This window comes from Cupressus sempervirens, chromosome 3 (assembly GCF_028749045.1).
Source record: "Cupressus sempervirens isolate cs-2001-9-10 chromosome 3, ASM2874904v1, whole genome shotgun sequence".
Taxonomy (NCBI): Eukaryota; Viridiplantae; Streptophyta; class Pinopsida; order Cupressales; family Cupressaceae; genus Cupressus; species Cupressus sempervirens.
This window is the reverse complement of record NC_143120.1, coordinates 1,028,974,291-1,028,998,540: the sequence shown is the minus strand read 5'-3', so window position 1 is coordinate 1,028,998,540 and position 24,250 is coordinate 1,028,974,291.

Here is a 24,250-nt window from a genome sequence, read left to right as displayed (position 1 = left end):
ACTCTACAATTTAAATGAAAGAGGAAAAGTAATATATAATTAATTCAACCAAATTTAAAATTGAAAATGATCAAGTTCAACCAAATTTCAGATTTTAAATAGTTCAACCAAATTTCAAAATGTTCAAGTTATTTCAAACATCAAGCCTCCACTTATGTATTACAGGTCCTTTGACTAGATGAAGAGTTAGACCAATGGAAATAACATGGTCACTATATTGATATATCTTACTGTTAGGTTGATAATCAGTGAAATGAATCCTATTCTTAAGTACTCTATTTTGCTTCAAATACGTTCCATGTACAACAATAGAGCCTACATATAGGTCGATCAAATAAGTCAATAAATTCAAATTCATACAAAACATATATGAACATAAATATACATGATTCAACTATATAATAACCTATGGAAAACATAAATCCATCGCTTATTTTAGTCTTTGTTAGCTTCTCTCTTTGTATGGTGCAACACAATAAATAATAGCTAACACCGTCTACCTTTTTAGGTTCCACCATGACTGCAAAAACATTGCCTATACAAAGTATATGTATAAAAATTTGTGGTGTCATGTACATGAGTGTGTGTGTGTGTGTGTGTGTGTGTGTGTGTGTGTGTGTAAACAAAAATTATAAAACAAATACACTTGTATGTATATTCATAAAAACTCTGATCAATCCTAAAATATGGTCATAATCAATAGAAATCAATGAAACATCATCATATTTTTCATCCTCAAACTCATTCCTATTGATAACATCTAATGGCACCAAAGTCCATTCACCCACATATCTACGTTCTTGATTAATGCAACCATCATAGTTTTGATTAATGCAACCATCATACTTTTCATCAATGCAATTAGGAAAAAAACATGAGTATTGTCTTGCGTACAATGACCACACATTACTATTTGTACTCATAACTAAATGCAAATATCATGTCTTCTCTACCCTCTTGCATGCATGCATTGATCTTTTATCGACACCTGAATGTAAGGTCCATACACACATGTATAATAATTAGTTTTAAACATGTGTGTACCATAATTTAGTTATCACATATATATTAAATATAAAATTGATTCAATTATAATATTCAAATTAATTTATACCTAATACCTCCCAAAACACTTTGATTGGTATGACTTGATCCACTTGCAATGATGTGTTATCTCTATTTCATGGCATCGTAAAATATATTTTGCACTACTCAACTACATCATGAGCATTATTAATGTGATATCCTTTACAATCAATTTGATACTTTCTTAAAGCACATTTGATACAAGATCATGCACCATCATGCTCGCCCTTTCCATATCCACTCTTGAAAAAATTCCAAATGTGTGGTATATTAAGGTATCGATGATATCTAGATAATGTATAAAATAGTCTATCTAATTTAAATTGTGTCACACATCCATCTAACCACACAAAATCTTTTTCCATTATTATGCCTTTGTTTTTCAAATACTCGAAAAATGTCTTACAACAATGTTCCAAAAAATGTGTGTCATGTTCTTTGTCATCAATAATATAAAATTGATACTCTTTTTTAATGACTCATGCTTGATTTGTAATTTCCACACCATCCAAATCAATTTGTGCATGTCAATAAGACACTTGAACCAAATTAATAACCTTCTCTATATAGTAGTTTTCCACTTGAAGTTGTTTTTGAGAAATGAAGGAGTAATTATGTGCAAAGTCAACAACATATAAAATTTTCTTGAGTGAGAAAGTTTCTCTTAGTGTTTGAAATTGTTCTACTTGCCACATAGAAAAAAATCCATGACATTTATATGGTTGAATCAGTTTATGAAAATTTGATATAAATTCTCTAGCAAGTATGTCACCCTCTACATATTCCAACCTTGTTGTTTTGTTTCTAACTTTATGTACTTATATATCTTACATTTTACCATCCTAATCATATCAGTATCTTCAACTCTCAATAGAAATTTGGTCAAGTTACCACATGTTTCACAAGTTCCTCTTATGCAATCTACTTCACCTATTGCACGATCATTTGGTTTTTCACATAAGATTGATGTTATGAATTGGCTTAATCACTTATGAAAATAATTTTGAGAACCACCAGTTTCTTCTATCATCTTTCTAAACCCTTAATAGTACAAATTAAATTCAACATGATATTCACAAAAACATGTTTCAAAAGATCTATTTATCTTCACAAAATAGGTTTTCAATCTTTCAAGCATTGTTTGTCCAATCTTTGTGTCAAGATTTAAATCACAAAATGAGACATACAATTCATGTTGCATGACATCCAACAAATGTTTTGCATGTTGAAGATACTCCTTAGGCCCAATGCTCTACTTGATGAAATCTTTTCTATTTGGTGAAGGAAAAGTATTATCAATCCAAGATTGAATGACTAAATTCTTAATTGTTTCCACAATCCTATTAGATTGAGAAACTCTATACATTACCACCCACTTTCCTTCTAATATACTATCATCCAAATTGTTTCTCTTTTTCAAATAATGTAATATTGTCTATCAAATATACCCAATCTGAGATGATAGTGAAGAGATTTGTCTCTTTTTCAATAATTTCTTATTTAAAACAAATGCTAGTATGACTCTTTGTGCAATGGATTTATTTGTAGATCTAGCTTTTTTCCCAATGGAATGTAACCCTTCCTTAACACTTTCAACAATATCTTTTTGTAGTTTAGAAGTCTTCCTCTTTTTTACACTTGTATTTATACCCAATAGTTTCAATGGCTCTTTTAATTCATCTTTAAGAAGTGAAATTACTAATAGTTGAGTTTTCTCCACGGTATCAAGATTCTCAAATTGTGCAATTATTTCATTAGAGTTTTTATTCAATTTCCTCTTCGTAGTATGTGTCAGTTGACTAGCATATTCTCTTAATTTTTCTTCATCCATTTCAATTAAATGATATATGTTTCTATGATTAATTTTTCTCTTCAAAATTTGAGCTAGATTAATATTCTTATTTATTGTTTGATCTTGGGCTGCAAGGAAAATTAAAATAAAGACTTAAGATACAACTTCTCTTTAGATTCCATATATGTGTATATGCATAACAAATGAACTATTAAATACAATTTTATCTAACCTTTAGATGACCCTTCTTTGATATCCATTGCTTCATCTTCAATTTCCTAATGTCCAAAATTTTCATCATCTACTACTGCATTTGCATGATATAAAAAATAAAATAAAGCAAGTTTGTAAGGGGATTTTTCTCTAAAATTAAAAATCAAAGATATAAAGTTTGCCTCTAGATAGGTACAAATCTAGAGAGAGTTTGTACTTGTGAGAGATCCATGCATACATACATGTTTGAACTTGGGATGAACCTTCTCCAACCTTAGTAGGTTGTCCTATTTCACTACGTTCTAAATAAATTCATAATTTAAAAACCATAATGTAGGAAACCCTAGTTCTAAATATTCATAATTTAATAAACCCTAATCCTAAATATTCATAATCTAATAAAACCTAATACCAAATATTCATAATCCAGTAAACCCTTAATATTAAGTTAATAGCAACCCTAAGTTTATATTTACCATATTTTTAATTAGATAAACCATAATCCTAACTATATACATACAAAAACTCTACAATATGATTGTACACTATATGAATTAAATATTCATTGGAAAAAATATTGCACATGTATACCTTGCCTCATATAGTATGAACTACTAAATTTTTTCGATAATTTTCATCTTCTTATTCATCAGTTCTTAGGGATAGGGACCTATTTGATTTGTTCAAATGGGTCAAACTCGACACAGTTCATGATAACATATGTCCTATTTCATTTGTTCAAATGGGTCAAAAGGGGTCATAGGATATACTATGACCCTTTTTGATCATTTAATTGCAACATATGTCTGTAGGGCTCCTAGGACCCCTAAGGACCTATTTCATTTATTCAAATGGGTTGCAAGGCATCATAGGATATACTATGACCCCTTTTAACATATTTGATAACAATATATGTCCCTTGGGGTCCTAGGAACCCTAAGGACCTATTTTATTTGTTGGAATGGGTTGAAAGGGGTGATAGGATAACCTATGACCCCTTTTGATGCATTTCTAATGTGGCTGCTCATAAGGAGCTTGAATATATATGACTCTTGGTCTTCCAATTGTTATTTCTAGTGTGGTTGGTCGTAAGGAGCTTGAATAGGCTTGTAAGTTGCATGTTGTTGCTTAAATAAGCACAAGATTTGTAAATGATTTCAATAAAATAATAATAATATGTTACTATATTATATAATAATAATATATGATTATATATTAAATATAATTATAATATATTACTAGATTATATAATAATAATATATAGTACTATATTATGTTTACTAATAATTATTATATTTATTATTATTATTATTATATACTATATACTAATATATATTGTAATAATAAATAATAATATACAATATAGTTGATTTCCCACAAGTTTGCCAACTTGATTTCCCTCCAGAATTTGGGCAAACAATTTTTGAAAAAAAGAATTTGTTGCCAAATTTCAGGTACCTGATTAGGCTTGGTATTTACCAAACTTTTTTGGTCAACTCAAAAAATGTGTTTGAGACATGTTTCACCTGACACAAAGACTTCAAGTAGCCATCTAACAATATTTTTTTCATCAAAATTCAATGAAATGAAAAGGGTTTTTTGATAACACTCTCAAGGTTCCATGGATATAATTGCTATCAAATTCTGAGATCAATAAGTATTTCTTAGTTTATTTTTAATGGAGATATCTATAAACTACTTATTGATATACTAATTGAAAAATAACTATAACTTTCAAATGGTATAAAATTTTTGAAATCCAAAAGTCGTATCACATTATATGCTTTGACTAGTTTAAAAAAAAAAAAAATTTAGTTTTTAAAAATTTTCAATTAGTTAAGGTGGTTAGACACAAGAGTTGTTTTATTCTGAAAAAAGTTATAGTAAAAAAATCATATTTAATTACTTATTTGGAATAAAATTACCCAAAAATATGTGTCACGTCCGGATATGAGTCTACTTTTTATATCTATTATTATTTGAGTTTGATTAAGGTGGTCTGACATATGCCTACTTTTTATTTTTCCCCTAAAATTTTTATAGTATTGTATTAAAATCCAAAATTTTGACAAATCAAATTATATTTTCTCTAGATAATGCCTAGTATTTTAGAAACTACATTCAATTTCCTACATATTCTTTTCTTACAAATTTTTGATATGAATCCCATAACTACTTTAAACTTATGTATCAAGTTAAGATAACCTTGATTTGCTAGTTTTTCATTACCACTTAAGGCCATAGTTTGGTTGATCATGATCTTGCACATACCCACATACCTCTTGTTTAGGTCTCAAGTATAACTTGTAAAAAATTAAATGTTTAAGGTGTATCCAACATCAACATCTTATGTAATTACATAGAGTGAGTACATACATTAAACATATGGGTATGTGCAGGATCATAGTGTGCTAAAAAATGTCGATCTAAAAAATATGTAGTTCTGAAATGCCTCAAAGCATTTCAAAACCTATTCCAACCTTTTTCCCACCCATCCTAATACTAAACCAAAACAACTAATACCCTTTTAACACCTGCTATATCTTTCGATACCAACCTTATATGATCAACTTAAAAAATATTTCAAAAATGTGTTTTTGGTTTGTTCTTGTGTATTTTTTACTTCAAACATGTAATTGATGACCTTTTTTCACCAAAATTTGATGAAATGAAAAAGGTTTCTTAACAATGTTCTTAGCTTTCCATAAATGTAAAGTTTGTCAAATTATGAGTCCAGTAAGTAATTATTACTTAAATTTTCTAACGGAGCTACATATAAACTAATGATTGACCCATTATTTGAAAAAAAAACTATAAATTTCAAATGGTACAACATTTTTAAAATTCAAAAGATGTATCACATTCTATGTTTCTTCTACTATAAGGAAAAAATTTAATTAAATTAAATTTTGGAGAGTTTTGAATTAGTTAATGTGCTCAGACATGAGATTTTCTTAATTCCAAAAATAATAAAGTAGAAAAATAATAATAGATTTATTATTTAGTATAAAAATACCCAAAAATATGTCTTGCATCTAGGCATGAGTCTACTTCTTATATCTAGAATATTACTAAAAGAATGTTATCATTTAATTTTGATTAAGGTGGTTAGACATACATCTACTTCTTATTTTGTCCTAAAATTTTTGTACTATTACATTCAAATTCAAAAATTTGACTAATCAATTTCTTTTTTAGACAAGGCCTAGTAATTTAGAAACTAAATTCAATTTCTTAGAGATTCTTTGGTCTCAACTTTTTGATATAAAGTTTATAACAAGTCAAAAATTGCATGAGTTGACATAACCCTAATTTTTTGATTTTTTATTGTCACTTAAGAGCATAGTTTGGTTGACCATGATCTTGCACTTACCCATATTTATATAGTACAAACATGTCTTATTAGTTTATACCTTTATTAACATTTCAACTTATGTTTTCTTTTTTCTTTTTAAATTATTTTGCAAGGCCTCGTTTGAAGAAATGCGTTAACCAATTTTTATTTCAATTGAAACATGATGTAAACATTTAAAAATAGGAGTTTACTTTTGTTTATGTCCTTCACATTGTGTTACATAGATATGACTTCACTTGTTTTAAATATAGGAGTTCAAAATAAACAAAATGGGTCATACATACAACATGATAACATAAGAATCTATACTAGATACAATAGCATGATAAGACAACATTTTAGCTACCGAAAACACTAAAAAATAGGAGTCTACTTCCCACCACAAAATTATATGGAAATAAACTCATTTCCCTTTTGATCTCAACTTATGTTATAGATAACATATATAGCTAGAACAATAAAAAATAAAAATCGGCTTTAGACCTATATTTTCTCTTTTATAATGATTCAAATTTCAACTCACCCAACATCAATAGTTTTCATCTCCCACCACATTTTTAAAAATAAATCAGTTCTAACAAAAAAAAAAAGTTATACATTTTGGAAAAGGAATCTCTCCTTTAGAACTTCATACGATTTTTCAATTTTTTTGATATGATTTAATATTTTTTCCTTCTTAAAATCAACATCTTCTCAAGTGTTAAAATATGTACTTGTAGAAATTTTTTATTATAATATACTATATCTAATTAAAATACCATAAACTTTGTATGAGAGTACTCTTGACTTTGTGCTCTATAAAATGGTGTTTATGTGTTATTAAAGAAATATCATGAAAAATAGTAAGAGTTATTGAAGTATCAATTTTCTGAAATAATTTTATTTCTTGAGTAATTGGATACAAACTAGTATAAACCATGCATTTAATAGACATTTCCAATTGGAAATGTCTGAGACCATATATAACTTAACTATAATAAATTTATCAAGCTAATATATTTGAAAAAAAAATAAAAAATTAGATAGAAATAATCAAATTCAATTGTTCTAATAAGTCAACTTGAAAGGTGATACAACTTTGTGCTTTTACCCATATATCATACTTAAATGCTAGCTAGTGTCATAGATGTGTCTAGAGATATACTACCATGATAATCATGTAGTCCAATGGCCCAGAGTTACAAAATAGAATGTCAATGGATCAAATTTGTAGATATAAGTTAGTAACATACATATACAACAAAACAATTTTGAAAAAGTACACACATTATGTATTTGAGGTTGAGCCTCAAAACTAGAAGCCGACATGTCAAAAATGGTCAAAATATGAAGAACTCAAAAATAGACTATGATAAGGCCTACATGGAAAAGTATGATCCATTCCCTATTTGTTATGTAATGTCTGCGCTTAGTTTACTTTTCATGTGTTATTGTCAAATTCTTTTAGGCCACTTTTATGGTTGTGTTTTATAATTAAAGGTACTTGGTTACCAGGTTTGATTGGACACTATTTCATACTTAGTTGATATATTTGATGAGCTAATTGATATTCAGTTATTTCATTTGTTCATGATTAGTCTTATGATAATTATATATGTATTATCACATCGTGATTTTAGTTATTTCATGATGATAGTTCTATGGATGGTTTATATGTAGTTTTCTATGGTTACTTACCCCATACTTGCATGCATATGGTATAAATGTATGTTTTAACTTATGTTTGACATTTCTAATGTGGCTGAGGGAGGTAGTCATAGTCACCTGCTAGTCAGGATCTACACAATGCACCACTCTTTGCCATTCCTTTTTTAGTTTAGATTTATATGTATATGTCCATGCTCAGCTTTTATGCATATTGTAGGTACCAGGTATTGACTTCTCTAAATTGTCAGGATGAGTGTGCCCTATTGTAGTATCTCAATGCTAAAAGAGGGGATATATTTCTTAAGTTAAAATCCTAACCCTAAGCCAATTGTCCCATAATGTAGGAAAAGCATCTCAGATTATTTACCCTTTCAAATTTTTCAAGTGACGTGAATTCAAGATTTTGACCCTTGAATTTGATTTAGTAACTAGTCTTTATATTGGGTTTTCTTATTTAGATTTGTGGGTCTATTGTGATTTTCAGTTATAATTGAATCAAATTAAGGGAATATTAGATGATTTAATTTAATGAAATTTTATAAAGAAAAATCAAATTTTAATTAATAGAGAAAATAATCAAATTAAATAATTAACTTTAAAAGATTTGATTAAAGTTCTAGTTTTGGCATAATTATATTTATTTAATTTAACAATAATTTATTTAGGAGTTTCACTTTAATAATAAACTCTAAATATTATTATTAGTTGAATTACTAAATATATTATTAAAGATTTCTTGTGATTTAATGTGTGTATGTGTGTGTGTGTGTGCGCGCGCGCGCGCGTGTGTGCATGTGCGTGTGTGTGTGCGTGTACGCATGCACGTGCGTGCGTGCGTGTGCGTGTGTGTGTGTGTGTGTGTGTGTGTGTGTGTGTGTGTGTGTGTGTGTGTGTGTGAGAGAGAGAGAGAGAGAGAGAGAGAGAGAGAATAAATTTAATAAAGTTTATTTTAATTAAAATGCAAAAGTTTGCACATGAAATTAAAATAAAATAAAATAATAAAGAAAAGGGGTTTGTGTGTTTTTTAAACTGAAAACCTAAAGGAGAAAGCTCTTTATTAAGAAATTAGAGCTTATTTCTCCACACATAGGTCTAGAGGAACAAATTTAGAAAAAAATGGTTTTCAAGAAGACATGAATTCTTGTGAGTTCCGAGCATTCATTTGGTTAGCATCATAATGAGGTAGGTTCTTGTTGAGATTTCCACAATAATTTCCCTTCAAAATTCTTTTGTTTTCTCTCTATTTGTTATGAATCTCTTTTTAGAATTAATTCGGGTTGAAACCCTTGCCATTAAATTTACTATTCTTCATTTTTTTAAAAATGTCTATGGATGAAATCAATTGGAAACTATTATTTGAGAAAAAATTTCTTTCGTTATTGAATTGTTTGTGAGAGAAATCAATAGAAAATTCTTACTGGAAATTAAATTATTTTAGAAAATTAAGATCAAGGTAGGGTTTGAAAAGAAAACTAGATTTAAGTTATAAATTTTCATTGTTCACTTTTGTTGCCCTATTAGATCTATTTTGGCAATTATAGATTTATTTTTTTAAGGGAGATAGAATCTTTTTTCCTATACTAGGCATGTACCTAGAAATGAATGATATATATATATATATATATATATATATATATATATATATATATATATATATATATATATATATATATGTAATTTATAATAAATAAAGAAGTAATTTTAGAAAAATATATGTTTTGGGTGGGTGGGGGTCACCGCCCCCAACACCCTTCCCCTTTCCTCCTCATCTTATGGTGTAGGTTGCACTTGCTACTACTGCAGTATGCATGACTGCCTAGGCAACATGTGCGACTACTGGTAGCACATGTGGTTGCCTAACAACCTCCCTTTAAAAGGGGGAAGACTTTAAAAAGTCTTTTTAAAAACTAATAAATTTTATATTAGTTGTTTAAATTATTTTCATTATTTAGATTAAAATAAATGTTATTTTATTTTAATTTTTAATTATTAGTAAATTCTAAATATTAGTTAATTAAAAAGAAAACTTTATAATATAGTTCAGATTAATTTATTAACATATTAAAATATAATTAAGTTTAATTTAATTTAATGGAGTTTTATTAAATTAAAATTAATGAATTTTTTCTTAATTTTTATTTAATAATATTAAATTGTGTTTCATTTTTAGGATTAAATATAATAGTTATTAATAGGAATCATTAGTTGTTCATTTTTAATTAAACTCAAATTATGTTTAAATAGTGTTGTTTATATCTAAATGATTTTATACTAAAGAAATTTCATTTCTTTTGTGAACTTAAAAACTTTGTTATTAATATGACACTTTGGAAAATGAAAACTAGAACCCTGTTTGTAATACTTGTTAAATTTCTTGATGTGGAGTATGGTTTACTTTTACTGGGGTTGAGTTTGACTTAGTGTGTTGACCAGTTGAGATGTTTCCCAGAGGCATGGAGGATTTTTTTCTACGATGATGCTATGTATATTTTGGTCATGATATTTCATTCCTATCTATTGTGATGTATTCACATATTTCTATGATGAGTTTTGACCAATTGCTTAGTGGTGCTTTCCAATTGCTTGTATATGACTGAGGTGAATGGTGTGAGTTTCTTGGTGTAACCTTTGAGTTTTGATGAATTATTTTTTAATACTTTCTAGTTGTTTGTATAGCACTAAGGTAATTATTGTGACTTTATTGTTGTAACCTTTGAGTTTTTGATTAGTTATCTTTTGGTGCTTTCTAGATGCTTGTATAGGACTAAGGTGTATATTGTAATTTATCTTTAGGCACCTTCCACTTGCTTGTATAGGACTGAGGTGACAATTTTAATTTTATGAGTTGTAGTTTTTATGAGCATAGGGTAGTTTATTTATGTGTTTTTTGGGAAGTGGCTTACAATAAAGACCACAGCCCTAAATATATTGCTTGGGTAACCCATTATAAGTCTTTTTAATAAGTGAAAATATTTCATTAAATGGGTTTAAAATGAATTAATACTTGAGTTAGTATTTTTCCTCAACCATGCCTTGAGCTCTAGTAAATGCTAGGATGGGAGTAGAGAGGATACTTGGTTGTGACCTCACCTCATTGGTATGCCTTGTCTATACAAAAGGATACTAATGCCATATAGGGACACTAGGGAGCCAATGTCTAGAGAGGCTTTCAAGGTAAACTTAGAGCTGGCTCATGTGATGACCCTTGCCCACTTACATAGTATATTTCCTACATGTCTTTTTTGCCTCTAGGATTAGATGTTGCTTATGTCTCTATCCCTTTGAGATAGATTTCTATCAGGATTTCCTTGACCTAGATATTGGTTATGAATTGTGGATTGATATCCATGTGATACTTGAGATTATCTCTTCAAAGAGGTGGGAGTGGGCCATTTAGGTTCCAAGAGGTCAAGTGGTAATGTTTCTTATACCATTAAGATCTGACAGTTGGATGTCATTGTTGGATGTACTTGTGCAGTTATTCCTTTCATTCTAATCTTGTATTTATGTTGGATGGTTATATTATGTTTTATTGTACTTGATTTATCAAAGATATTTTAAGATGATATATTTATTCATGATGCATATTCTTTGAGCTTTTCATTCCTTGTGATATGTATAGAGGATGATTATGCTTTTTGGTTATGTCATGTGGCATCTTATATAACTCTATATTATTTCATTGGATTCATATATATGGTTATTCTATGATGTTGATTTTTTATGTATCATATTTAGTGTTAATAAAACTTCATATGTGTTTCAACATCATGGGACCCTTAAGAGATGTAATCTATTTATGGATTGTTTGTATGTATGTGAGTTATTTTTCCTCTTATATTATCTCTTGTTATTATAATCTTTAAAAAAAAGGTTCGGTAAACTTAGTGAAACTTTAGGTTACTTTATTTTGGGTTTTCCAGTGGGGCGTTACATCTGGTATTAGAGCTAGGTTCTCTACATTGGGAGCTCTGGGTATATTGGCACACTGCTAGGTGACAACTAGTCAAACTAAAAAAAACATAAACTACTATATGTAAATATTACAATTAGAAAACTTGAACTTCAAAACTAAAATATACTTAAAGCTAAAGAAAAGGAAAAAAATCAAATAACTCTTGAATTCGATTTCAAACATATTTTCCTATGATTGTGATTTAAGGGATTATACTTTTGTTGACCTGTGAGCATCTTTGTTGTTATTTCTTGGATGTTGTAGAACATATTGGTTCTTAGAGGGTGTTTGTAGTGGATTCTTATCCTCCTATAGGGGGAAATGGTCAAATGGGACTCAAACATTGAGTGCTTGAGTTTTATCTTGTTTGTAGGCTTCTAGGTGTAAACCTAAGTCTAGGGGGTAGATGTAATTCCTACCCTTAGTTTACTTTTCATGGCTTATTGTCAAATTCTTTTAAGCTAGCTTTGCGGCTATGTTTTATGATTAGTACTACTTGGTTACTAGATTTGATTGGATGATATTTCATACTCAGTTGATATATTTGATGAACCACTTTGTACTCAATTATTTCATGTGTTCAAGGTTAGTATTTTGATAACAATATATGTATGTTCATATAGAGATTTCACTTATTTCATGATGATAGTTAGATGGATGATTTATATGCATTTTTCTATGGTTGTTTACCCCATACTTACATATGTATGGTGTGCATGTATGTTTTACTTTATGTTTGATGTTTATGATATGGTTGAGGGAGAGAGTCGTAGTAATCTACTAGTCAAGATCTACATGATGCACCACTCCCTACCATTCCATGTTTATTTTAGATTTATATGTATAGACCTACATGCTCATCTTTTATGAAAATTATAGGTACCAAGTATCAACTTCCCTAAATTGCTAAGATGAGTTTGCCCTATTGTAGTATCTCAATGGTAAAAGAGGGTCCAGATAGCTCTTGAGTCCAAATCCTAACCCTAAGCCACTTGTCCTAAAAAGTAGGATTTAAGTAACACATATTATTTATCCTTCTGAATTTGTCAAGTGATGTTAATTTGAGATTTTGACCATTGGGTTCGATTTAGTACCTTGTTGCCTTATTTAGATTTGTGGGTCTACTATGATTTTTAGTTATAATTAAATCAAATAGAGAAATAATTAAATGATTTAATTTAACAAAAAATTTAAAGAGAAGAAATAATTTTTAATAATATTTAATTAATTGAGAAATTAATTAAATAAAAAATTAAATTTAAAATATTTGAATAAAGATCTAACTTTGGCGTAATTATATTTATTTAATTTTATACTAATTTATTTATGAGTTTCATTTGAATTATAAACTCTAAATATCATTATTAGCTGAATTAATAAATATATTACTAAAGACATCTTGTGATGTAATGTGTGTGTGTGTGTGTGTGTGTGTGTGTGTAAGAGAGAGAGAGAGAGAGAGAGAGAGAGAGAGAGAGAGAGAGAGAGAGAGAGAGAGAGAGAGAGTAAAGTTTATTTTAATTAAAATGCAAAAGTTTTAGGAAAAAGTCTACAACACAACAGAAACTTGCGAGCCTCCCATGTGGGAGGTCTTGGGTTCAAATCTACCTTTTCTTAACAAATAATAATAATTAATCTAGCCTTCAGCCGTTTATTGATATAAAAAAAATGTAAAAGTTTGCACATGAAATTAACATAAAAATAAAATAATAAAGAAAAGGGGTTTACATGTTTGCAAAACCAAAACCATAAAGGAGAAAACTCTTTAGTCAGAAATTAGAACTCATTTCTCCACACACAAGCTTTGGAGGAGCAAATTTCAACAAAGAGGGTTTTCAATAAGACAAGAATCCTTGTGAGTTCCCAACATTTGTCTAGTTAGCATCAACTCGAGGAAGGATCTTGTTGACATTTGCACAGAAAGTTCCGTTTGAAATTCCTTTGTCTTCTCCATGTTTGTTATGAAGTTATTTTCAAAATTAATTTGGGTTGAAACCCTTGACATTATTTTACTATTTATTATCATTTGTGATTGAAATTAATTAGAAACCCTTGTTTGAGAAAAGTTATTTTTCATTAATTTTTTTGAGAAAGAAATCAATCGAAAATCCTTATTGGAAACTACATTGTTTAAGAAAATTAAGATCAGGCTAGGGTTTGAAAAGAAAACTAGATTTAATTCATAAATTTTGATTTTTCAATTTCATTGCCCTATTAAATCTATTTTCGTAATGATATTTAAGTAAAAGGATGGCCGAAAAATGTTGTATACCAAGCCTTATATATATTGCATTGTTTAAAAATGTAATTATATATATACATTTTTAAAAAATGTAATATATATATGTTTTGGGTGGGAGGGGGCCACCAGGCCCCTCCAACCCCCTTCTCCTTTCCTCCTCACTGTACACTATAGTACGCACAACTACCTCGGCAGTACATGTGGCTACTAGTAGCCCCCACTTTAAAAGGGGAAGACTTAAAAAGTCTTTTTTTTTAAATAATACTTTTTATATCAGTTATTTTAAATTATTATTATTTTTATTATATATATATTATATTATTTTAATTTATTAATTATTTATAAATTTTAAATATTAGCTAATTAAAACGAAAACTTTATATTATAGTTAAGATTAATTTATTAACATATTAAATTATGGTTTAATTAAATTAAATTTAATGGATTTTTATTGAATTTAATTTAATGGACTTGTTTTTATTTCTATTTAATAATATGAAATCATATCTCATTTTTAGAATTAAATTTAATAGTTATTAATAGGAATCATTACTAGTTCATTTTGAATAAGACTCAAACTATGTTTAAATGGTATAGTTTATATGTAAATAATTTTATATTAAGGAAACTTCATTTGTTTTGTGAACTCAAAAACTTTTTTGTTACTGTGACATTTTGGAAAATGAAAACTAGAACCTTGTTTGTGAATCAAGCTTGTATGCTTTCGAACCAAATGAACTATGAAAACACTTGTTAAATTTCTTGATATGGAGTATGGTTTATTTTTACTGGAGTTTTGTTTGACTTAGTATGTTGAATAGTTAGGATGTTTACCAGGGGCTTGGGGGATTTTATGTTAAATATAATCATTCAATTTTATGTTGCCTTTGATGTTATATAAATGTCAAGTATATATTGGGAAATTAGTCTATGTTGAGATCAGTCAGGAGTCAAAGGATGTTCCGGTGTATGATGAGCATTTCAATGTTAACCAAGCTCACAATCATTATATAACAAGCTCACTTAGTCACTTAAGGAAAGTCTATATGGAACCAATGTTAACCGAGCTCACTTAGTTACCAAAGAAAAGTTGTCTTGGGAATGAGTGTCAATCGAGCTCACTCAGTTACCAAAGGAAGTTTGAAGGAATGCCATTTTTGAATTAGTGTTGATTGAGTTGGTTTGGCTAATGAAGGATTTTCTTGTATCAATATATTTTATCTGATAGTTTTGTTGGTTAGTTCTAGTTGACTCATGCGATATATTTCATTTGTTTGAAATTGTATTCAAGCTGACTTGACAAGTTTATTCATATAAGTATAAGGTCAAGTTGAGGATTGAATTGGATTGAGAAGAAGAAGCATGGAATTGAAAAGATAAATCAAGGAAGAAAATTTGAAGGATATCAAAGTATCCAAGTTGACCAAGCTACAAAAAAATTCTAATCAAGGAGAATCAAGTATTCAAACCAAAATAGAGATATGAAATCAGCAAATATAGGTGCATCAACAATCAAGTCATATCATTGTTACTCTCTAATAATTGTAGTAATGAATCAAATCTTCTAACAAAGTTAGCCTAATTACTATTTTCCAAATCCTCTAACAAGGTGGCATTCCTAGATAGAAGTGTCTAAAGACCTCTAACAAGGCCACTCCTGACAGCGTGAATTAAATCCTTTAATACAGTCACACCTAATAGTGTGTTTTTCAACCCTTAATAGGGTTGGTTCCTAATAGGGCTTACTTTAGAAGAGTAAAAAAAAGCAACTAGTTGCAATTGGTGGTTTTTCCAAATTGAGTTTCCACATTAAGTATCGGTGTCTCATGTGTTCATGTTATTTGCTTTATGTTTCTACAACTAAGTTAATTAATGTTGATCACATTTAATCTCATAATATCTACATGTTGATTGTTAACCAAGTAACAATGCATATATTTAGTATTAACTGAGTGTTTAATGAGTGATAATCATTCTTAGTATAAACTGAGTTAATGTGTTAACCAAGTGATTTAGTGCTAACTGAGCTACAATAGTATAATCAAAATGGTTTTTTTGTATTGTATTGTATTGACATCTTAAGGGACTTGGACTTGTTTTTGTGGTAACTGATTCACCCCTCCCCTCTTAGTTACTCCTCTTATATTTCCAACATTTTATTCTATGATGATGTTATATATATTTCAGTCACAATATTTTATTCTTGACCATTGTGATGTATTCATGTATTTCTATGATGAGGTTTTATTAGTTGCTTGTTAGTACTTTCTAGTTGCTTGTATATGATGCAGGAGCATCGAGAGGTATAAGGGCAATCCTGTGTCACCCAAAAAAATGTACTTATACTTAGTTTTTTTTCATGTCTTTACATTTTTGGATACCCATTTGGCTCAAATAAAGGTTCCAACGCTCATAGTTCAACTATCAGTGCGTTTGAAAATCCCAAAAAAAATAAGAGCATGTATTTGGGCCATCATTTTGGTAAACTAGAGGGTGTGAATTGGCCAGATGAATGTAATCATGATTTAGAGAATTCCAAAAAAAGAATCAGGTCAATAGACCCCACGGTTTGAAAGTTATTGCAGTTTTTCAAGTTTTGGAGACCTCCTAAGAATGCTTCAAAGTTAGGTTTGGGGCATTAAATGACCTCAAAAAGGGTCAAGAAATGGGGGACGAGTGAAGCTGGTCCATAGGGCTATAGAGCGCTTTGAGAGCTTTCCAAAAATGTAAACAGTTCATCAATCGGAGCTACGGTTCAAAAGTTATGCCTCCCGAAAGTTCAGTTACCATTTCTGGATTCTTCTAGATTTGCACCGACTTCTAACGTAGCTTCCGGAAACTTCTATTTTGTTGGTGGATGCCTACTAGCACTTTCTAGAATGTACTCCTAGTCCTTAACCCTTTGGGGTCTATTTAAGGAGATTTCTGGCATTGTAAAAGGTAGTTCGGAGTGGAGTTTGAGAGGGGGTGCTAAAAGGAGATATATTCTCCAGATTTATGCTATTTTAAGCCCTTAGGGCATGTTTTGAAGTTTATTTTCTCTGCACTATTTGTACTATCTTATTTTCTTAGTTAATATAATTTTCCCTTTCTATTGGTTCCATTTTTTTCTTGAGTTGTGTTCCCATCAAGTGGTATCAGAGCCAGTTTTCCTGAGTGTGTAGACAGAGCGCCGACTGTGAGGCAGTTTGCACCAGGACTATGTGGTTGTGGGTTCGAGTTAGAAGATGCCTCCATGAAGAGAGCATGGCAAAAGGGCTAGAGCTATTGATCCTGAGGAGGTTAGAGCCCTCCATAGGCAATTACAAGCATTGCAAGAGGAGCTTCGTAGAGGAGAAAATGTTGCCGCAGGTGACAATAGTGAGGATGACAATGAAGAGGAAGTAATGGGACCAGAAGAGGAAGCTGACGGGGAAGTTCTGAATCCTGTAGAGGAAAGGCTTTTTAGGGCCATTACTAAGTTTGGGAAAAGACCTACAATTGAAGTGGGTATATTTTTAGGAAATCTGAAACCAGATGAGTTGATCGATTGGATCAATGAACTCGAAGAATACTTTGAGTATGAGGATATAAGGGACCTAGATAGGGTTAAGTTTGCAAAGGCCAAACTGAAAGGCCATGCCAAAATCTGGTGGCAAGAGGTTCAACTGGAAAGACTTAGAAGAGGAAAAGAGAAGATCACAAGATGGGATTGCATGGTGGAAAAATTGAAGAAGCAGTTCATTCCTGTGGACTACGAGCTTGATCTGTTTAAGAAGATGCATGGGTTAAAGTAAGCAAGAAGATCAATTCAAGAATATACAGAGGAGTTTTACCGACTCTTGATTAGAGCAGGGCATGCAGAAGCAAATAAGGAGAAGGTTGCTCATTATATCAATGGGTTGCAACCTAGCATCCAAGAGGAATTAAGTCTAGTAAGAATGACCAGCGTTGAAGATGCATACCAGTTTTCCCTACGAGTTGAAGAGAAGTTGAATAAAAGGTTTAAAGGAAGACAAAGAGGATGTGGTCAAGGAGGAAGGGGAAGCGGTAGATCATTTGGAGGCCGCAATGAAACCCAAAAGAAAAATGAAGATGTGGGTACTAGAAGAAACCAGAGGAATGAGGGTTTCAACCGCTCCCATGATCAAGACTTTGGAAATCAAAGAGGAAGAGGTAAAGGACATGGACAAGGAAGAGGAGGCTTTCATGGTACCTGTTTCCATTGCAATGAAGAAGGTCATCGTGCCTTTGAATGCCCTCAACGACAAGGAAGGACAAATAGGAGAGCTGAGGGCCAAGCTAGGGTAGCTTATGTGGATGAGGATGCAAAATCATCACATTTAGAGGATGTAGAAAGAGGAGAGACCTTGGTAAATGAAAGAGTCCTACTAAGTGGTGAGAATGAACCAGGACAATGAAGGAGTTTGTTTTGTACTAGATGCAAGTGTGAGGATAAATGGTGTGACGTGATCATTGATGGTGGTAGCACTGATAACCTGGTATCAGAAGAGATGGTCTCTAAGCTAAAGGTCAAGAGGGAGAAACATCCCCAACCCTATCGGATTTCTTGGGTAAAAGATGATCATAAGGTCCTGGTAAGTGAACAATGTTTAGTAAAATTCAAAATTGGGAGTTACCATGATGAAGTTCTCCGTGATGTTATTTCGATGGATGTTTGTTATCTATTGTTGGGTAGACTATGGCAGTTTGATAGACATGCAATACATGATGGACATGCAAACACATACTCTCTGATAAAGGATGGAGTTCACCACAAATTGAAGCCCATGAAAAAGGAAGGTGAAAAGGTATGTAGCAGTGCTTGGATTTGTCTTGTTGATGGAAGGAAGTTCTTAGATGGCATGAAACATCAGTGTATGTGCTATGCTTTGATTCCTAGGAAAGATAAAGAAGGTAGTAGTGAAATACCATTTGAAGTTTCAGATTTACTAGGGGAATTTGGAGATATTATCTCTGATAATGATCCAGATGGGTTGCCACCAGTAAGGAAAATCAGTCATCAGATAGATCTGATTCCAGGAGCTAGTTTTCCTAACAAGGTTGCTCATAGGATGACTCCTACTAAAACAAAGGAGCTAAATAGATAGGTTCAGGAGTTGTTGAGGAAGGGTTTGATTCGAGAGAGCCTGAGTCCATGTGCAGTAGCTGTAGTACTTGCACCAAAGAAGGATGGAGAGTGGAGGATGTGTACAAATTCTTGAGCTATAAATAGGATAACCATAAAGTACCAGTTTCCTTTACCAAGGATGGATGATCTTATGGACTACTTGAGTGGGGCTCAGTACTTCACAAAGATAGATCTAAAGAGTGGCTATCATCAAATACGGATTCAAGAAGGAGATGAGTGGAAAACAGCCTTCAAGACCAAGGAGGGTCTTTATGAGTGGTTAGTCATGCCCTTTGGATTGACGGACGCCCCAAGCACCTTCATGCGGCTCATGAATGAGGTACTTAAGAAGTTGTTGGGAAAATTTGTTATTGTCTATTTGGATGATATTTTAATTTTCAGCAAGACTTTGGAAGAACATTTACTACATATTCGTAGTGTCCTTGAAAGGCTAAGGGAAGAGAAACTGTTAATTAATCTAAAGAAGTGTGTCTTTGCAAAAAGGGAGTTAGTCTATTTGGGATTTTTTATATCACCTGAAGGTCTCAAAATGGATCCAGAGAAGGTAAAAGCCATCTTGGAATGGCCTACTCCAAGGTCTGCTACTGAGGTAAGAACATTTCATGGTCTGGTTAGTTTTTACAGGAAGTTTATTAAGAATTTCAGTGGCATATGTGCACCTCTAATTGATACAATAAGAGGGGATAGAAAAGAGTTCAAATGGACTGCAGCAGCTGCGAGAAGTTTTGAATTGCTGAAGAAGAAGGTGATAGAACAGCCTATGTTGGCACTTCCAAATTTTAGAAAAGTATTCCCGGTGCATTGTGATGCTAGTGGTAGCGCTATTGGGGCTGTATTAAGCCAAGATGGTAAGCCTATTGCATATTTTAGTGAAAAATTGAATGATACAAAGAAGAAGTATTGTTTTTATGATCAAGAGTTCTATGCAATAGTTCAGGCCTTAAAGAAATGGAGGCATTATTTATTGCCAAAGGAATTTGTTTTGTATACTGATCATCAGGCATTACAGTACCTAAATAGCCAAGGTAAATTGAATCAAAGGCATATGAAGTGGGTAGAATTCTTGCAGAGTTATACATTTGTGTTGAAGCATAGAAGTGGAAAATCTAACAAGGTTGCAGATGCACTAAGTAGGAGACAGTTGTTGCTTACAACAATGCAGGTTGAAGTAGTTGGGTTTGATGAACTCAAGAATTTGTACCCCGAGGATCCTGATTTTGCTGAAGCATGGAAAGCTTGTAAAGAACCTGTTGTTGTAGATAGAACCAACTGGTTAGACTATTTGATTCAGGATGACATGTTGTTCAAAGGTAGTCAATTGTGCATTCCAAGGAGTTCCATGAGGGAAAATCTGATTAAGGAGAAACGTAGCGGAGAGATGGCAGGACATTTTGGTCAGGATAAGACCATTGCAATTCTTAGAGAACATTATTTTTGGCCTCAAATTACACAGGATGTGAAGAAGTTTGTACAGAGTTGCTAGGTTTGTCAAGTTGCCAAGGGGTTTAGTCAAAATACTAGCCTATATCAGCCATTGCCTATTCCATCAAGGCCATGGGAGGACATAAGTATGGATTTTGTTCTTGGATTGCCAAGGACACAAAGGGGTAATGACTCAGTATTCATGGTGGTTGATAGGTTCTCCAAAATGGAACATTTCATTCCATGCCACAAAACTCACGATGTTGTCCATATTGCAGACTTGTTTTTCAAAGAGGTGGTAACACTACATGGTCTTCCAAGGAGTATAGTTTCTAACAGAGATACTAAATTTGTGGCATATTTCTGGAGGACATTGTGGAAAAAGTTGAGAATAGAATTGAAATTCAGTTCCACGCATCACCCATAGACTGATGGCCAAATAGAAGTGGTAAATAGAAGTGTGGGCAATTTGCTGAGATGTTTAGTTGGAGATAAGCCCAAGGGTTGGGATTTGATTCTACCACAGGAAGCGTTTGCTTATAGTAACTCTATAAATAGGAGTACTGGAAAATCACCATTTCAAATTGTATATGGGAGTAGCCCAAGGACTACACCAGAATTGAGGAAGATAGAACAAGGGGAGAGGACAAGTGCTGAAGCTGAGGAATTTACTGAACACATCAAGCATCTACATGAGGAGGTTCAAGAACACATTATCAATATGAATCAAGAGTATAAAGCTAGGGTTGATCAGAGGAGAAGACATAAGGAATTCCAAGTAGGGGATCTAGTCATGGTGCACTTACGAAAAGAAAGATTTCCAGTTGGTACTTACAACTAGCTGAAAATGAAGAAATTTAGCTCCTACAAAGTTTTGAAGAAACATAACTCAGGAAATGCATATGAGGTGGAGTTGCTAGATGGTATTCACATTTCTTCCATTTTCAACATTGCAGATTTAACAGAGTATCATGATGATGGTGCAGATGAGGAGCTGGTTTTAGAGCCATGTCCAATTCTTGCTTCTAAGAAGGAGGAGATAGAAGACATTCTAGGTCATCGTGTGGGTAGGAATACCAGAAACAGGCAATATGAAGAGTATTTGGTCAAATGGAAAGGACAGTCGATCGAGGACTCAACTTAGATTTCAGCAGCTAAGGTTTCCCATTTGGGATTTCCTATACCCTCCATAAAGTGACAGGGTCACTTATCAATCTACCCTGGGTGTCTGATGCAGGAGCATCCAGAGGTATAAGGGCAATCCTATATCACCCAAAAAAATGTACTTAGTCTTAGTTTCTATTTCATGTCTTTACATTTTTGGATACCCATTTGGCTCAAATAAAGGTTCCAACTCTCATAGTTCAACTATCAGTGCGTTTGAAAATCCTAAAAAAATAGGAGCATGTATTTGGGCCATCATTTCGATAAACTAGAAGGTGTGAATTGGCCAAATGAATGTAATCATGATTTAGAGCATTCCAAAAAAAGAATCAGGTCAATAGGCCCCATGGTTTGAAAGTTATTGCAATTTTTCGAGTTTTGGAGACCTCCTAAGAATGCTTCAAAGTCAAGTTTGGGGCATTAAATGACCTCAAAAAGGGTCAAAAAATGGGGGATGAGCAAAGCTGGTCCATAGGGCTATAGAGCACTTTGAGAGCTTTTTGAAAATGTAAATGGTTCGTCAATCGGAGCTACAGTTCAAAAGTTATGCCTCTCGGAAGTTCGGTTACCGTTTCTGGATTCTTCTAGATTTGCACCAACTTCTAACGCAGCTTCCAATACCTTCTATTTCGTCAGTGGATGCCTACTAGCACTTTCTAGAATGTACTCCTAGTCCTTAACCCTCCGGGGTCTATTTAAGGAGATTTTTGGCATTGTAAAAGGTAGTTCAGAGTGGAGTTTGAGAGGGGTTGCTAAAAGGAGATAGATTCTCCAGATTTATGCTATTGTAAGCCCTTAGGGCATGTTTTGAAGTTTATTTTCTCTGCACTGTTTGTACTAGCTTATTTTCTTAGTTAATATAATTTTCCCTTTCTGTTGGTTCCATTTTGTTCTTGGGTTGTGTTCCCATTAGGATAGGACTGAGGTGAATAGTGTGAGTTACATGGTGTAACCTTTAAGTTTCGATCAATTATATTTTGATGCTTTCCAGTTACTCGTATAGGATTGAGGTGATTATTGCAACTTTCTTGTTGTAACCTTTGAGTTTTCAATCATCTTTTGGTGCTTTCTAGTTGCTTGTATAAGATTGAGGTGAATATTGTGATTTATCTTTAGGTACTTTCTAGTTTCTCGTATATGACTAAGGCAAAAATTGGCATTTTATGAGTTGTACTTTTCATGAGCTTAGGGTAGATTATCTATGTGTATGTTGGGAAGTGGCTTGCAATGGGGGCCAGAGCCTTAAAGAGGTTGCCTAGGTACCCCATTATAAGTTATTTTAGTAAGTGATATCATTTCATTAAATGGGTTTAAAATTAATTAATAAGAGTCAATATTTTTCCTCACCCATGTTTTGAGTGCTAGTATAGGGTAGGATGGGAGTAGAGAGGATACTTCGTTGGGACCTTATCTCATTGTACTTCTTTGTCTATAAGAAAGGATAATAATGCTACATAAAGACACTAAGGAGTAAGAGTCCAGAGGGTTGCTAGGGTAAACATAGAATTGACTCATGTGATGACACTTTCCCACTTACATAGTATATTTCCTATGTATCTTTCTTGCCTCTAGGATTCGATGTTACTTGTGTCTTGGTACCTTTGAGATAGATTGCTATGAAGATTTCCTTGACCTAGATGTTGATTATGACTTATGGATTGATATCCATATGGGACTTGATATTATCACCTTAGCATAGTGGGAGTCAACCATATAGGTTTCATAAGGTTGGGTGGTAGTGTTTCGTATACCATTGAGATCTGATAGCTGGATGTCATTGCTGGATGTGCCTATGTAGTTGTTCTTTCATTTTGATCCTATATTTCTATTGGATGGTTATATTATGTTGTATTGTACTTGATTTATTGGAGATCTTTTGAGATGATGTATTTATTCATGATGTATATTATTTGAGCTTTTCATACCCTATGATATTTATAGAGGATGATTATGCATTTTGGTTATGCCATGTCACATCTTATATAATTTTATATTATCATTAGATTTATACTTATGGATATTCCATGATGTGGATATATTATGTATTAGATTTAGTCTTAATAAAATTTTATAGGTGATTCAACATCATCGAACCCTTAAGAGATGTAATCTATGTTAGAGTAAATAATTATTTATTCTTTTACTTAAGTTTACTTAGGCTAATGCATCTAGTTAATAGTTGTAGGTGATGAGTTGTTGACAACATGGGATCTTGTTCCTATTTAAAGTCATACTTATCCTCT